Raw genomic sequence first — 15,437 nt, 5'->3', positions numbered from 1 at the left:
TTTTTCCCATATTTAGTGAGGATCTGAATGTAGACTATACCATTAATTCCTGTTCATATCTGTGCTGTTTTCATACCTAGCAAATTGTGAAAGTCTGTCTTATTAAATGTAATATTTGCTTGAGACTGGAAGCTTGAGATGCAGTAGAAGAAAATATTTCTCAAGATTTCTCATTTCCAGTTCTGGCTCTTACACTAACTTACTTGCTGACCTCAGGAAAGGTCCCTTCTGTTTCAATTCCAGAACAGACCTGCCAGCTTTGTACATTTTTGGGTAGGATTATCTAAGGTTAAATCTGAAAGAGCTAAAGAATAGTTAGCAACATTAATCCTGAAATAGTTATTACGAAATGGACTTAAAAATAATGTATTACATTTTTAGCTGGGATATGCAAATTACTACGCATGTGGAATCTGTTTATTCAGTGGCAAGAAAAGATTGATTGCAAATTTCTCCTAAGCAAATTAAGTCATTCTTTAAAACTCACAAAAATTTCTAAAAAGGCAACTAGAAATTTCACCAAGAATTCATGTTTAACCACTTTTGTACCAGGCCTTTTTTTCCTGATTGCAGTAATAAAAGTTCATTTCTAGACAAATGAATTTCAACACGTCGGTCGACCACAAGTGTTTTAGATAGCCTAAGTCTTGTAACTTTTAATGTTAGCATAGTAATTATTGAAGTCACAATACTAGCTATGACCAAACACAAACTCTGTGTTTACCTCTCTGATAAAAACCCCTTTCCTATGAGGACTTATTTTCAGGCCTCAAGAGGAGAAGTCAGAAGAGCTGTTAACACAAAAGTGAGGCTTAACTAGTGCGTTTAATACCACTTCTCTTCTGTCTAAGGGATTTTACCATATAGTGGCACGTTACTTTACAGTGCCTAGTCTACAGGAGACTTTTCCTGTGGTGACACAAACATTACCCAAACTCTGCATGAAACCTATTACTTGCATTAACAATCCCTTCCACCTGTAAAACCACAACTTTCAAGTTACACAAACTGTTAGGCAATAAATTTCAGCTAAGCTTGAAGCATTTGAACTGACTTTGCTTGCAACTACCCAGTCTCATTCAGAAGCCTTGCTAAAGGTCTAATACACTTCAAGGGAAAAAAATACACCACGGTATAATGGGATTTGTTATTAGTCTTTTATTAGAAATCTCCTTTGCTTCTTTACTACTTCATTATACAGTGTTAATCGTTTGTAGATGCAGGTTTATTCTGCTCAAGCAGAAGTCATTACTTTTTTCTCCTGCTTTTATACTTTCTCCTGGGAAAATTAAATCTCAGTCCCCAGAGGTACCACATTTCACAGATGTAGGCTGCTGCAGAACAACTGGACTTCTTTTTGCAACCATAATATTACCGTTAATTATTTGAACCTTCTCGTCTTAAAGGGAGTAAGCAGTTCATACTGTTAAAAATGCATATATACTGACTGTTCTCTTATTTTGTTCAGCAGTATTTAGCTCATAGCATCTATAAGCCAAGGACCCTATTGCCTATGAACCATGCTGCCATATGGCAGGACTTCACTCAGCTTTTCTATGCATAAAAAGGGATCTTAATTCCTTAAAGTAAGTGTCCACACTGAAAAGCTGTCTTCCAAACTAACATGTTCTTATTGCTTTTACAAATATTTGCAGAGAATTTAAGACACATTTCCTAATTGCATTGGACGTGACAAACCTTGTTGTTTTTTTTTTTTGAGATGGCTGTCTGTGGTTTAATTATTGTTCTGTCCTGTTAATCTTGCCTTACATCTGTTACACCTGCAGACTGTGAGGCTCACAACAGTATACCTTTTATCACATACAGTAATACGATAATTCATATTTTACCAGGCATACTCAGCAATTAAAACCTACAAAAAACCCCACAAACAGATTCTTTAAAGCCATAATACACCAAGGTACTACTACCTACACTGCAGAATATGTAACTGTATCTTTCACTTATGATTCTCAAATAATTAAACCAATATTCTCAAAAGATCAGTAATTACTGATCAGCTAATGATTCATTAATGACCTACAACAGAGAGAAAGGAGAAGAAAACTGTGCTCTAGCAAAGCCATTAAATAAGGAAATGATCCAGTCTTACCAGTTTTATCAAAAACCACAACTATTTTAACTGAGATCTACAGGACAATTCTCCAAGCATCAATACACATATTCAGCTGGTTATCTTCTCTGTCTTCTTGGAAGGCAGAGAGTTCTTTAAAAAAATGAAATAGGCCTAAGAAATGGTTACAGATGAGGCAATAGAAACAGTTTAGGAGTGTTTACAAGGACAAAACAGCACAATAGAAATCAGAAAGAATAAGAAAAAAACACAATACCAGGAAAGAGAAAGCATGACTCCGAAGCTACTTCTAAATGACTAAATCTAGGACCTACAACTTGTACCAAGCTCCCTAAAAACTCTACTGTAAAAGCCTGTTTTCAGTCATTTATCCTTTTGCTAAATACAATCATCAGTACAATTTCCACTCCACGCATCTGCTCAAAGCTTGGTATTTTTTATTCATTGATACTATTCATTAGAACAAGGTTAAAAAAAAATTCTGCTCATGCTTAACTTATTTTTTCCCCAAGCATTTCATTAAGAAGGTCTAGAATCAAAACAACAAGGTCTCTGCTATTTCCTTTTTGCTGCGTATACGAAAAAAAAGCTCAAATCCGACAATTCCTTGGTTGACTTAAACACAGCAGAGTGTGGATTTCCACAGAGTAGGTTCTATTTCTTCCTAACTCTTCCCATCAACCCAAGGGTGCACCTGCCACCCCTGCGGAGAATTCCTGGTCCTTCACCCCAGCTGTGCGCTCCTGGCCAAGGTTGAATCACCCACCCACAGTGGCCAGTGCCGCGCAGCTGATGTGATGGCGGAGGACGCTGTTGATCTGCTTTCCAATGCTTGCAAGACTGGTGAGGGGAAGTCTTTTGGATTTTAGGATTTTGCAGGATGTAAGTATAATTTCCAGTGCAAGTTTTGCTGCTTTTTTTTTTTTTATTTAAATAAGAAAATCATTTAAATGGACTGTAAGTATGGAAAAGAACACAATCTTATCAAAAATAAGCACTCGGAAGCTGAGAAATGCCAGAATTAACATCAGTTGTTTACAGACTGAGAAAATGATATGTAAGCTCTGTCTCTTTAAACTCTGTCATGAATTATGTTCAAGCAAACATTTGTAGCCAGTGCAATTTACTATGTAAAGTCATGGTCAATAATTCAGGAGAAAGGGCAGACAGACTTGAGCTGTGATCCGCTTGTTCAAAAATATGATATGGAAAAAGGCTGAGGAGCGACATTCGTATAACACTTTCAAAATAATGTAAAGCAATATGGAAGACAAAGAATTAGACAGTTAAATGCCAGGCAGGATGTGCTACTCTGGGCACTACTCTTGTTCTTGGTAAGACTCTCATGGCTTTATACAGCTCAGAGGTTTTGTGTAGAATGTCCTAAAGGTATTAAGAAACCTTCAAATGATACAAGACAGTGAAGGAAACATGCCCAAGGTATAATCAGAACTTGTTCTTTAAGTTACTCTTCTACAAGGGTCTTGTGGAAGGGCTGTACTGCTCGTGGTGCATGAGAAATTCTTAATGATCACGGATGAGAAGAAATGCAAAAAAGCTGAGTGTAACAATTAACAAAATGACATTTCTAAAATAAACAAAACCTTATTAAAATCCAATATTTTGTCACAACAGAAAAAAGCATGTGAAATCCCAATAAAGCCAAAAAACTGGTATAAAACATTATGTGCAAAGCTCATCAGACCTTCAGGGATTTACAGAGATTTCTGATGTATTCGAGCTAAACGCTGAAAATTTTACACACAGCATACCCTCATATGCACACCACCCATAAAGGATGTACAGTGAGATATTGTTACAGCATATGTTCAATTTTTTGCCTTAATCTACTTGTGAAGGGGATGAAAACAGACATCTTGCTAGAAGATGTGTTTACTTCAGCCATAAATTCAAATGTTAATTCTAGATTTATTGGATAAAATAATGCGGCCTTTGTCATTTGAGAAGGCAGACAAGATGATCAGATTTCCCTTAGGCTGTAAAACATTTAAATATTACAGATTTCTACCACATCGTCTCCAGCAGTGTATGCTGATTGTAGGCAAGTGTGATAAGGAGGGAAAAAATGTGTGCCAGCATCTAACAAATCATTCGGCTTCTCCTTAGAGATAATGGAAAGTATATAAAAAAGATTCTTCTTATGTGTGCTCATACATCTGCCTTATCTGTTTAAGTATAATAATTTCAGGTTTGTATGTGGACTACTATTCCGCCAGAGAACGACACACACGCTTTGGTGTCACTGTGATCTGTGTGGGATTGTCCTGTCCTGACCTCTCACGTGGGGTCGTCATTTCATCCAGCTTCTCCGGTACTGGCTGCATGAAGATTTGGTGGATCACTGCACCACATGCATGAACTGTGGCTCTACTGCTGGGTGGACACAGGGTAGCTTATTCATTTTTTTTCCTGGTTCAAATTCTGTTTGCTTTGTAGTCACACCCATTCTTTTCCTAAAGTTTTATCTAGTTATATTAAAACCCCCTGAACTTCAAAAACAATGATAAAATCCATATGCTTTCTGTTTCAAAGCTTAGATACTGGGCCATTATGTAAAGATAAAAAATATGGAGTTTGAAAACAATTCAAACAAAAATGAAACTACACGTTTACATTATGGATTATATGGGTTTCAGACTCTGCCACAGGTTTTCCCATCAGAAAATAAATATTTAAAATTAAATAATAATTATAATAAACATTCATTTATTAACATAAATCTACTCAAATTTAGGCTAAGCTATGTACAACAATACTGTATGTAGTTTACTTTGTTGCCTTCTTTCCACTGGGGAGAAAGGTTTTGATTTGTCCTATTGAAACTTCCTGCTGCTCTACATATCCTGAAAATTTTTAACAGTGATTACCTTATCAAACACAGACTAGCATATCTCTTTAAAATAAATAGCTTTAATTTTATTTTTACAAATAAATGACATGAACATCTAATTGTTATGTGGATTATTTCCCTTCCCATTTGGTTTCTTCAAGATTACTTGCAAAGATTACTCAGTTTTGCATATAAGAAAAATTCTTTCCATTTTTGGAAGACTCTACACATTTCCTTATTAAAGAAGGTTTTTCTTTCTAAAAAATGAATTCCTAATAATTATCTCCTCCTCCTTACTGTAATTTACCCATCTTTGCACAAGGTCCTACCGCTGTCTTAAGCCAGACCAATTTTAATATACTCATTTGCAGGAATGCGCTTAATGAAAAAGGTGCCATTGCATCTTCATAGCAGTGATGTTTAATATTTTTAGAAATATTATACAATACAATTTATACAATAAAACTATTGAACCTGTGTGCCTGCTTTGGGTATGTTTCTCTTCCAGTTCACAACTAACTTTAGGAACCTGTTTCGACAATGGTGCTACCCTTAGCTTCAGCTTTTCCATGGCTGTCACTGTCACCTGGGCTGCCACCCACAGCCAGCTTCTTGGGTGATACCAGCAACTACTGCTGGGTGCCTTGGACACGTTCACCAGAAGTGGTGGTGCCCCCGCTAGAGGGAAGATAATTTTCCTTCATGTTCTTGCTAAGGTTTTGGTCCCCAATGTAGTTCTAGCTTGTTGTACTATTTTAAGTGTTGATACTTGCACTTTCAGGTTCTTCTGAATTTGTTTTGGAAGTTATGTTGTGCGAGTTTATGGGAATCCACTTAATGCTGACAAGTGTGATGCATTTTGCTTCTTCATACAGCAGTTGCAAAGTGTACATTTCTCCTGCCACTTCACCCTGCTGTAGTATACACCCCAACAATAAGGAACTTGCTTTAAAAAACTTGTATGAAGAGGATTACTAGTCACCATACTCACTAAAAACCATCCCTGTTTTTGAAACTATGTTCAACATTTCCACTCTATACGCAGGGTATCTGATTATATATGACATGGAAAAGGCTGAATACTGAATGCCCTCTTCACCTCTGTCTTCATTAGCAAAACTGCCTTTCAGGAACCCTAGGTCCCAGAGACAAAGGAAAATGCTGGGGCAAGGAAGACATACCCTTGGTGGATCAGGCTAGGGAATACTGAAGCAAACTGGACATACATAAATCCATGGGCTCTGAATAGGATGCATCCATAAATGTGGAGGGAGCTGGTGGATGTCTTTGCGAGGCCATTTGTAATAATATTTGATCAATCATGACAACCAGGAGAACGTCTAAAGACTGGTGGAAAGCAAGCGTCACTCCTATCTTCAAGAAGGTTAAGGAGGATGACCGATGGAACTACAGGCCAGTCAGCCTCACCTCAATCCCTGGGAAGAAGATGGAGCAGCTTATCCTGGAAACCATTTCCAGGCACATGAAGGACAGGAAAATCATTGGGAACAGACAGCACAGCTTCACCAAGGGGAAGACAAATGATATGCAAATTCACACCAGTAAAAAAGCATGTGAAATATACACCAAAAGAACACCACAAGTTGTTCTCCCCTTCTACAATAACCTCACAAACAAAAATAAAACCCTTGTAATGGCAGTACACCACTGCAGAAACCAACATTGGTGGTTTTCCATATTTGAATCTTAAAATTCTCATCAGATGTTTTTATATAATTCTGGAGTGATATCATGGAAGATTGGACATGATTCAGAGATTATTTGATAAAGACCTATAAAAGTAGGAATTCAGAATAATTAAACTTATAGATCTGGATAATCTTGGTTTACTGTTCCGATTTTGCAAATCATTTAATAGATCTTCTTAAAGTAAAACCGCAATACTACATTTGGCTGAAATAAGCTCTTAATGTGCATGTAATTGCTTCACCTTTTCTTTACCTAATGGGTCAACTTGCTTTTGACCTTCTCTGAGAGAATTCTAGTTTTCAAATGTTTCTTAAGGTAATAGTTTTATTTGCAGGCTTTGCTAATGGTTCTCATATCAAATTTAAAATAGTCCATTTCTGGAGAAGCTTGAATCTACATTTATTTGTAACAGTAGTTATGGACTAACACATTGTAAGATACAAGGACTGTTTTCATCATAATTTCTGATCTTCATCAGTTCGAGTTTGCTGTACTGGCTTGGTTAGATTACAGACACTTCTGCTCTCCACTTCATCCCGCTAACATTTTGAGATATTACAAGACTATCAGCTTGCAGAATAGGAACGAGTGAAAAAAACCCCACCCTCTGTCATTATCCTGTTCGACTGATTCGAAAATGGATTTGATTAGTATCAGAGAAAAGTTTGCAACTGGCTTTTCCATAGCACTAAAAACTTCAAAAACAGAGCCAAGAACTTGCATGTGTTTTGAAGAGAAAATAGAAACAAATTTCCCAGTTTTTCAGCAGGGAAGATAGGAGAAACTGGAACTTTAGGTGGAAATTTATATTGTGGATGTAACTCTTAAGTGATCAGAGACTTACACTGCATGTAGCAATTAAAGAAACTCTCTGCAGTGGGAGAAAAGTACCCTCTTCAGTTGCTTTTACTTTCCTTCTAAATATTAAGAGTTAAAATACGACAGTTTTAGTATTTCACATACACACCACTTTGTAAAGGCTCTGTAATTAATGGCTCTTACAAGCATTGTATAGATATCACTAGCCTGTCTTTGCAGTAAATATGATGTCCAGTTACTGGACTATAAGAATTTACTGACCATTTGTTATTGTGAAGGGTGCATTATAAAGAATGATCGCAATGAAATATCTAACATAGTTTCAGTGACAGGTGCTTCAAGTTGACAAAAAATACCACAGATCGAATCTGAGGCACTAATTTTTTAAATGTTGGCCAAAATACAGAGGTGACAACACGAAGGATCCAGATGTTATATCATGACTCATCTAAAAGGAACAACTAAATTTAAACAGCTCAGCCAATACCCAGGTTTTAGAAGTAAGGTTTAGTGTGACAATATTGCGGTGATAAACTAGCAAGATCAGAGGGGGCTACTACAGTCTACTGGGAAAGACCTTTTGAAATCAATTATAAACACCCGATAAATGCAAGGAGAATGAGACTTCATCTCTGATACATACCTAAGCCCCTAATTTAATGACCAATATCTGCACTCATAAGAGAAAAATGTAAGACCTTAAGGGTGCATACTGAATTCTTACTGCTATTTGCCTCTATGCAATTTCAATCCACAGTCCTAAATACTGATGACACGTGCATTTTGTTTTGAAAAATCACTGCAGTGTAGCAAAAACATTTTCTTTTCTTTTTTTTTTTTAGCGAAAATAATTACAGGTGAATGATTTTAAACACTGTTTGCTGCAATAAACCTATTGAAACAAAAGAGGCACTTCTAAATTAGTGAAGTTCCTACTGATATCAGCTATTAGCAATTAGGAACTCCACCCCCCCAACTTTTCCATCTTTAAACAGCAATGATTAAATTTGGTTTTAAAGTGGAGAAATTATATTAGAAAAACAACTCTCAGTGTTGCAATTAAAGCACAGTTCTTAAGATGATAAAATAAATTTGCTAATAGCTTTATCCATCGATTCAAGACGCGTGCAGTAGGTTTAAAAGATTGTGATCCTTTTGTATAATCTCGCTTCAAAAGAGGAATCTATAACATTTTACTGTTCCATATTGTTAAAACTTCTGCAAGTTACTACCTTTCTCTGCAGAAGCCACTTGGACAAGACTTAATAAAAATGATATATATTTTAAAATAAAAGGAATAGAGATAACTTTGTTAATAGCTATAAAGTAAACAAATAACTGCTGATAAAATATTACGAAATTTATATTATATATTGGAGACTTCCCTATCACAAAATGCCTTTTCTGTCCATAAAAAGTTGAACCATCTTTCTGTGTTGTATTGAAATGTTAAATCAAATGAACTTTTTTTCTCATATGCTAAATAAAACATACTAAAAATTTTGGGAGAGTTAACTTCTTTGTTTGTTTGTTTGTTTTTTAATTCTTCAGAAGCTATCTGCTTATGTCCAGCAATGGAACTACTCTTGGAAAACACATTGTATTTAAATCAACAAGGCAACATGCTTGTTGTGACTGTACTACTACCTTACCCATCCATGTTAATATTTTTTTTCCTTTCTAATCCCATTTCTCCAGAACAGTTGTTTTCTTTGGTGTTACAGAGACTCCAGTTGATATTGAAGACATAGTTTCAGGTTTTCATAATAAAAGTAAGGATTGCAATATATCCAAGAATATGCATTATAAAGTAACTTTAAGCGAAATCAATTTTTATATCAGATTGTCTCCTTTATGTCATAAAACTGCATAAATATACATCAAGCATACCTGAAGTAAAAGGACAGGGCCTTTACAAAGTGCTAATCTTTCAGCTGGGCTTAAAGCATAAGTAATTGAAATTGTGATACCTTGATATGAATGAAACAAAAAAACTTATTAAGCTATTTGGCAGCCATGCTCAGAATAAAACAGGCACCAGTAATGAAGGCTTTATTAACGTCAACTAAATCTTACTATACATACCTTTTGTAAAAGCCTTGTTTTAGTATTAGAAAAATTCCTACTAATTATGCTGAATACGAACATAGGTAAAACTGGACCAGCATAGATAAATAAATTACTTGCCAATGAAATGGTATGAAATATGTGTAGAGATAATAGGACAACAAAATACGTGCAAAACTCTGCTAGGCAAATACTTATTTAAAGTATCATTTTCTGTGTATCCAGGGTTTTGTTTGGGTATCGCCCATGAATGACTGGAGCACCCAAGCAAATTCATAGAGGAGGGAACTCTACTGGAGATGCCATCTTTGGATCTGCTGCCCACAGGGGCCTGACCACCTCCGAGTTAGCCTTCAGATGGGAGAGAATCCTGGCTTTCTTTACTTCTTTTCATCACAGTATAACGGATTTATTTCAGAGATGCTTTCCCTTTGAGAGTCAAAATTAAATAGTAATAAACCTAAAGCGGGCAGAATTTCTACCTAACTCCTGAATTGGGGGCTTATTTCTTCAGACTTTAAGTGTATAACATTTCAAAATCTCTGGGTGGCTCTCCACTCCAGAGGAGAAATTTCTTTGTTTTTTAAAATAGGGAGAGAAGATTTATATTGTCACTGAATTCAATATTACATCTATTGTATGCTCTAAAACTAAATTAAGAAGCTGTTCAGAGGCCATACATGTAGCAGTCCATTTTAATCTATTAGTCTGGCTAAATGCCTTCATCCAGTGAAGGGAGTCATCATCATCAATCTGCCAGCTTGAGTGACCAGCCAACTACATGTTGATGTACGCACCAAGGAAACACAAGCATTTCCTCCCTGATGTCCTACCCCTGAACATAAGAAACAAGTGAGGCTGTTCCAATAGGTAGCACAAAAAATGAGGGTTTAGCTGCTTAGTGTAAATAATAGTATAAGAATCACCACTTCATTTATAATCTTAGTTCAAAGGCAGAATATAAGTTTGGAGCCCAATTCCATTACCAGGCAGGGTACAGCAAGTAAGAGTTAATTTCTTTTGCAAGGTAAGATAATTGCATCATTGCTATCCAGGGTTTTGCTTTCACTTAAACTGAAGCGAAAAAGCTGCACAATTTAAGATGTTTTATCCTTTCTGTATATACTTAAAAAAAGTTGGTTTTCTTATCAGTTACAAGAGTAGGAAATTCAAATTTTGTGAAACAAAGTACCTGTCAATGGTGAAGTTTTGTGTTGCGTAGAGGCAGCCTTATGGGAATACCGCATCCTTTTGGAGATGCACAAGGGCTTAGTGGTCTCATTTAGCTACCTATGTGCCCCTGCAGAAGCCCTGCAAGCAACAAAACACTCTGGTGGCAAACAGCTAATTCATTAATTAACCACAGTATTTGCTGGAAAGGAAAGCACTAAACAACGCTGCACTGAAAGTGCAATTGTGGTTGTTCCAGGTCCCTGTCTGCAGTGAGTGCGGCAGAGGCAAGCAATGCCTATGCTGTTTCTAATTATTCCAATTATCATGGCACACTATGAAAACTTGATTAATAACACTGAAGATATTGTTGTGGCAATTAGCCATATGGTTGTGGGACTTTATTCTGTCACGATTTAGCCATTAGCATCTACTTATGTTTGTCAGAACAGAGCATCCGTGACAAGTTGGAGTTCCGCTCACCTTGCCGAGTCCCCGGTGAGCAACACCAGAGAAATGTTTATTCCTGGGAGCCCCGCGCCTGAGTAAATTTTTCATGTGGCATCCGGTCTGACTGGGGACAAATGTCAAGTAGCTTACGCGACGACCCATCAAGGCGGGCTTGCTCTGCAAAACGTACCTCGTGAAACAGCTTGGCAAAGCAGACTTCTTTCAGGGGAGGGTTTGACCAGTAAAATTAGTGTCAAATGTCTTGTACTCAATGTTTTCAACAGTTAACCATTCAGACAGCATGCACCTAACCTTATTTAGGTGTGATGAAATGTTCTATTATGATTTCATACACCTATGAGTTACATATTACCGTGTGCTTGAAATGTATATTTCCAAGTAGAGGGACCATGGGGCAGCGCTACTGTCAGCTTGGTCAGCCGAACCGACAGCTACATGAGCTGAACATTTTTATGAGCCATCTTTTAAAATCACAAAGTATATCTTAAAAGCAAACTTATTCTAACTGTTCTTTCTTTTCATTTTGTGGTCAGAATACCTGCTCATCTCTAAAAGTTAATCTCTAAGACACAAGGAGAAGCTTTAAAAATTCATTAATAATGGAAGGCTGCCTTTTTTTTTCTTCTCCTGAAAGCATAGCAGTAGTCTTACCACTTCCCTAACATTTCTTGCAAATCAGCTAACGCAAATGTGTTTATCTTGCCATGTCACTCAAAATCAAAATGTTTGCAATCAAAGACAACTCCAAACTTGACTGGTTGTCCACAGTTAGGAATCAACAAGTTAGTCTTTATTAAAAGGAGTAGGAAGCACTAAAGAATTAGCATCTTGCTGCATAGGGATGCCATATACGTAACTGATGAAGGTGTGCTTCCCTATCTTGGACACGAGACAAGGAAGCAATAACCCAACGTTGTGGAAATCACAGTAAAATGATACTATGTAAGAGGTTTCTAGGAAGTGCAGAACTTGAGAAAAACCCACAGTATTGCAGAAATTCACTGGCAAGTGTTAAAAATAACAACGATCACTATTTTTCATCTATTTTTCCAATACTTCTACCTCTACCTTAACGGTACCTTTCCTTTTATAGTCATTATCTTCCATCTGTATAGATCTTTCACACACTGCGAGGAGACAGAAGCATCATTTAAAACCATAAAAGTAATTCTAAATAAATAAAAATAGACAGAGGATTTTGAGCAGGTGTAATATTTTAAACTAAATTTAACTCATTATTTAAAGAGAAGAATTTTAGTTGGCAAGACTTCTGGGCACAAAACTTGCTGACAAATGTCCAGGTAAGAAAACAAGAATTATGTGCACACCTTGCACAGCTCACTACTAATAGAGATATATCAGCAAAATAAAGTTATCAGCAAAATGAAGTTATCAGCAAAAAGGAGGGACTGGATCTGCTTTAAGGCTGGAAAAAAAAAACCAACCTTTTTCCATTGATGCCCTTTTGATTGAGATGATCAAGTTTGTTTTTGAATAACAGTGTTTGTGGAAAATTATTTACTGACTGTCCTAGAAATCCCATCTGTGCACACAGACATTCATATGCGGAGGGGGACTGGGTGGAAAGGAGGCAAATAACTCAAAGAGGGAAACGAGATAAATAAATTCTATGCGGGAAAGAACAAAAAGAGGAGCAGTCAAGAAAGTACAGAAGATTTAGCTGGAAGTATCACTGAGGATTTTTTTCATAGGAGCTGTGGAGGACACGTGACCTAAGGGGTAATTTGTGTGTAATGTGTGTGCTGGGCTCAGCCCTAAGCCTGTGCAATAGTCTCAGCTTTTCTTTACGCACAGCGGGTGCTGGTAGGAGGTGAAGGCAGCACATGGGTCTTGCTCAGCGCTGACCTGGTTATTCTCTCCAAAGGGTCTGCTCGGCTCTCCCCCTGCACCACATGGCTTCTGAGACAGAGGAAAGATCCTGCAGCTGAAGACGTGACCCTGCAGAGGGAGAAGCGCTGCTCTTTGCCATGCCGGAAATCTGCTTTCTACTTTGCAGGCCATGGCAAGAACACAATCGCAAATACAACAAAAGGAATAACAAGACTGTTGACCGTGTAGTCTTACAGTTAAGATGATGTATCTGTTTTCTACTTAACCAACCACAAATTTTGGACATAGTATAGTTGAACATACGCTATCTTTTCATCTAGTACCAATAATATTTAGGAGGATAAAGAGTTAAAAACTATGCTATCCACATCCAAAGTCAAATCATACCCATGCCTCAAATACAGGCAGATCAGATAAGACCATAATCATTCCTCCTTGGGCAAAGTAGTTGTCTGCAAAATTTCTATGCTAGGAAGAAGCTCTGTCCTAGGAAAAGATTTTGCCACACGCAGCAAGGCAATGTGGTATCCTACATATGAGAGCTTGGGTTGTCCTGGGAGCTGGGTGCACATTCATTGCCACATGCCTTTGGGACTGGCCACATGGGCACCAAAAGTACAAGTCTTAGGGCAAGCCATGCTTTAACTCTTGAGTCCCAACTCCAGCCAGTGTTGTAGAGAGACAGTGGAGTCTGTTTCTTCTCCATTTCTATCTTCTTTATATCAGATTAAGTATTTGCAGGGCCCTTCTACTATTTGTATGTGGGCTTCTGATTAATCTTGGCACTGCAAGCTTGTCTGGAACTTCTAGACGCTATTTTTCCCTGCTAATTTACTGGTTTAGATTAACTAATTATATACAGACCAAAACCAGCCACAATGAAAAATATCCTGGGTTTTACACCCCTCTCTACCTCAAACAGGTGCACCATTTCAGAAATCAAGAAAGTACTTTTTATTATTTGTTTCTTACCAAACAGAAGTATTCTTCCAGCAAAGAATTCTTGTTCCAATTTTCTGCCTGCTTCTCAGAAATTTCAGCATAGAAAAGGGACACTAAAAATCCCTCTTTGGCTCTCTGGCAGAAAACCTGTTGCACACTCACACATCTGAAATAATAGATATCTCAGAATGACACTAATTTGAATTCCATTGCCCTCTTTATACGTTGATCTATTTCCTTCACTTATTTTAACTTCTGAAGAGAAAGGTCTTTTTCCAAACCTACCACTTTCCAATGTTAATGTCAGAGTTGCACAAGGTGACATTCCAGGATTGTTTTTAGGCAGCCTGAAAAAGTACCTGATATTCCAATCTTCTGACATTTCCTACAACTGGCAAACACATTTGGGGAAGGTGTCAGTCTGATGGGGTAGAGGTGAACACCTGCTTCATCAGAGGTATTTCCATGAGCACGGGTAGGCTCTTCTGCAGGCTGCTCCCCAGCTTTTACAGAAATAGAGATATGGGACGGGGATGTGATCAGATACAGGATAAATGATCCCTAAGAGGAGGTGTGAAAAGGATGGGTTGGAGCCTGGCTGTGCCTAAAGGCTAATTTATCTCACCATACTCTTCCATGCTCCGGCATAATGATGCCACAATGTACCCGAAGGGTAAGAACCCAGAAATACGCACAGTGCTGCATCAGGCCTAGTGGAGCCATATGAATTTGTTGGATGAAAAGATCATGCCAGGCAGCACAGCACCCACCACTGGAAACCACCTGCCAGATGGACTGAAATATTCCCTTTGGGTTGTGGGAACAGAGTAGTGCTCTAAAGCAGACTGCGATGATTCGTGATAACCTCAGTAGTTCCTCAAGGCACATATTCTTGACTCATTCTTGCTCATGGTTGTTTGGGATGTAGGCAGTATTTTATTGGAAGGAAATTACACTATTGAGCATTTAGTTGTCTGTGACAGGTAGAATGCATACTTTGAGGAGGTGGCATCTATCCCTGTCAGTTGAACCACGCTGTGAAAACACCTGCCAACGATTATTATAAACTTTCTTACTGCCTTGAATGGCATTCCACAATCTTAGATACGTGATCCCATGCCTGCTTTTAAAAGGTCACGGTTCAGAATACCAATGATTTTATGGATTTCACTTTCATACAGAATTTACAAGGTCTTCAAAGGATCAGACGGTTTAGCAAGCTTTTGATTTCCCAAAACAGGCTGACTCAGCAACAGCTCTGATTTGGATCAGAGAATTTGAAAACGTGGGCTATCCTTGCAGCATTATCTCTTTTTTTTTTCCTGTTAGAAGCTCCAAGTCTGAGGTTTAAACCCAGAGGTTCAAAGAGGTTTATACACTAAGACTTCACTTATACTTGAGGGAAGCAACTTGTACTACAAAAATTGTTGGAGCAATCACATTTAAATTTCCTGTTGAATT

The 15,437-nt window shown here is 37.5% G+C and overlaps 1 protein-coding gene across 1 annotated transcript in view; it reads right to left on the bottom strand.

Annotated features, from left to right (window-relative positions):
* TBC1D5 (TBC1 domain family member 5) overlaps window positions 1–15,437 on the bottom strand; it is a gene marked incomplete at its 3' end in the record, with an annotated part of 285,960 nt that overhangs the window by 76,653 nt on the left and 193,870 nt on the right. The gene's annotated exons all lie outside the window — the stretch shown is intronic.

The sequence above is a fragment of the Nesoenas mayeri genome (genome assembly GCF_963082525.1).
Source record: "Nesoenas mayeri genome assembly, chromosome: 2".
Lineage (NCBI taxonomy): Eukaryota > Metazoa > Chordata > Aves > Columbiformes > Columbidae > Nesoenas > Nesoenas mayeri.
This window is presented reverse-complemented; position numbering and strand designations above follow the sequence as displayed.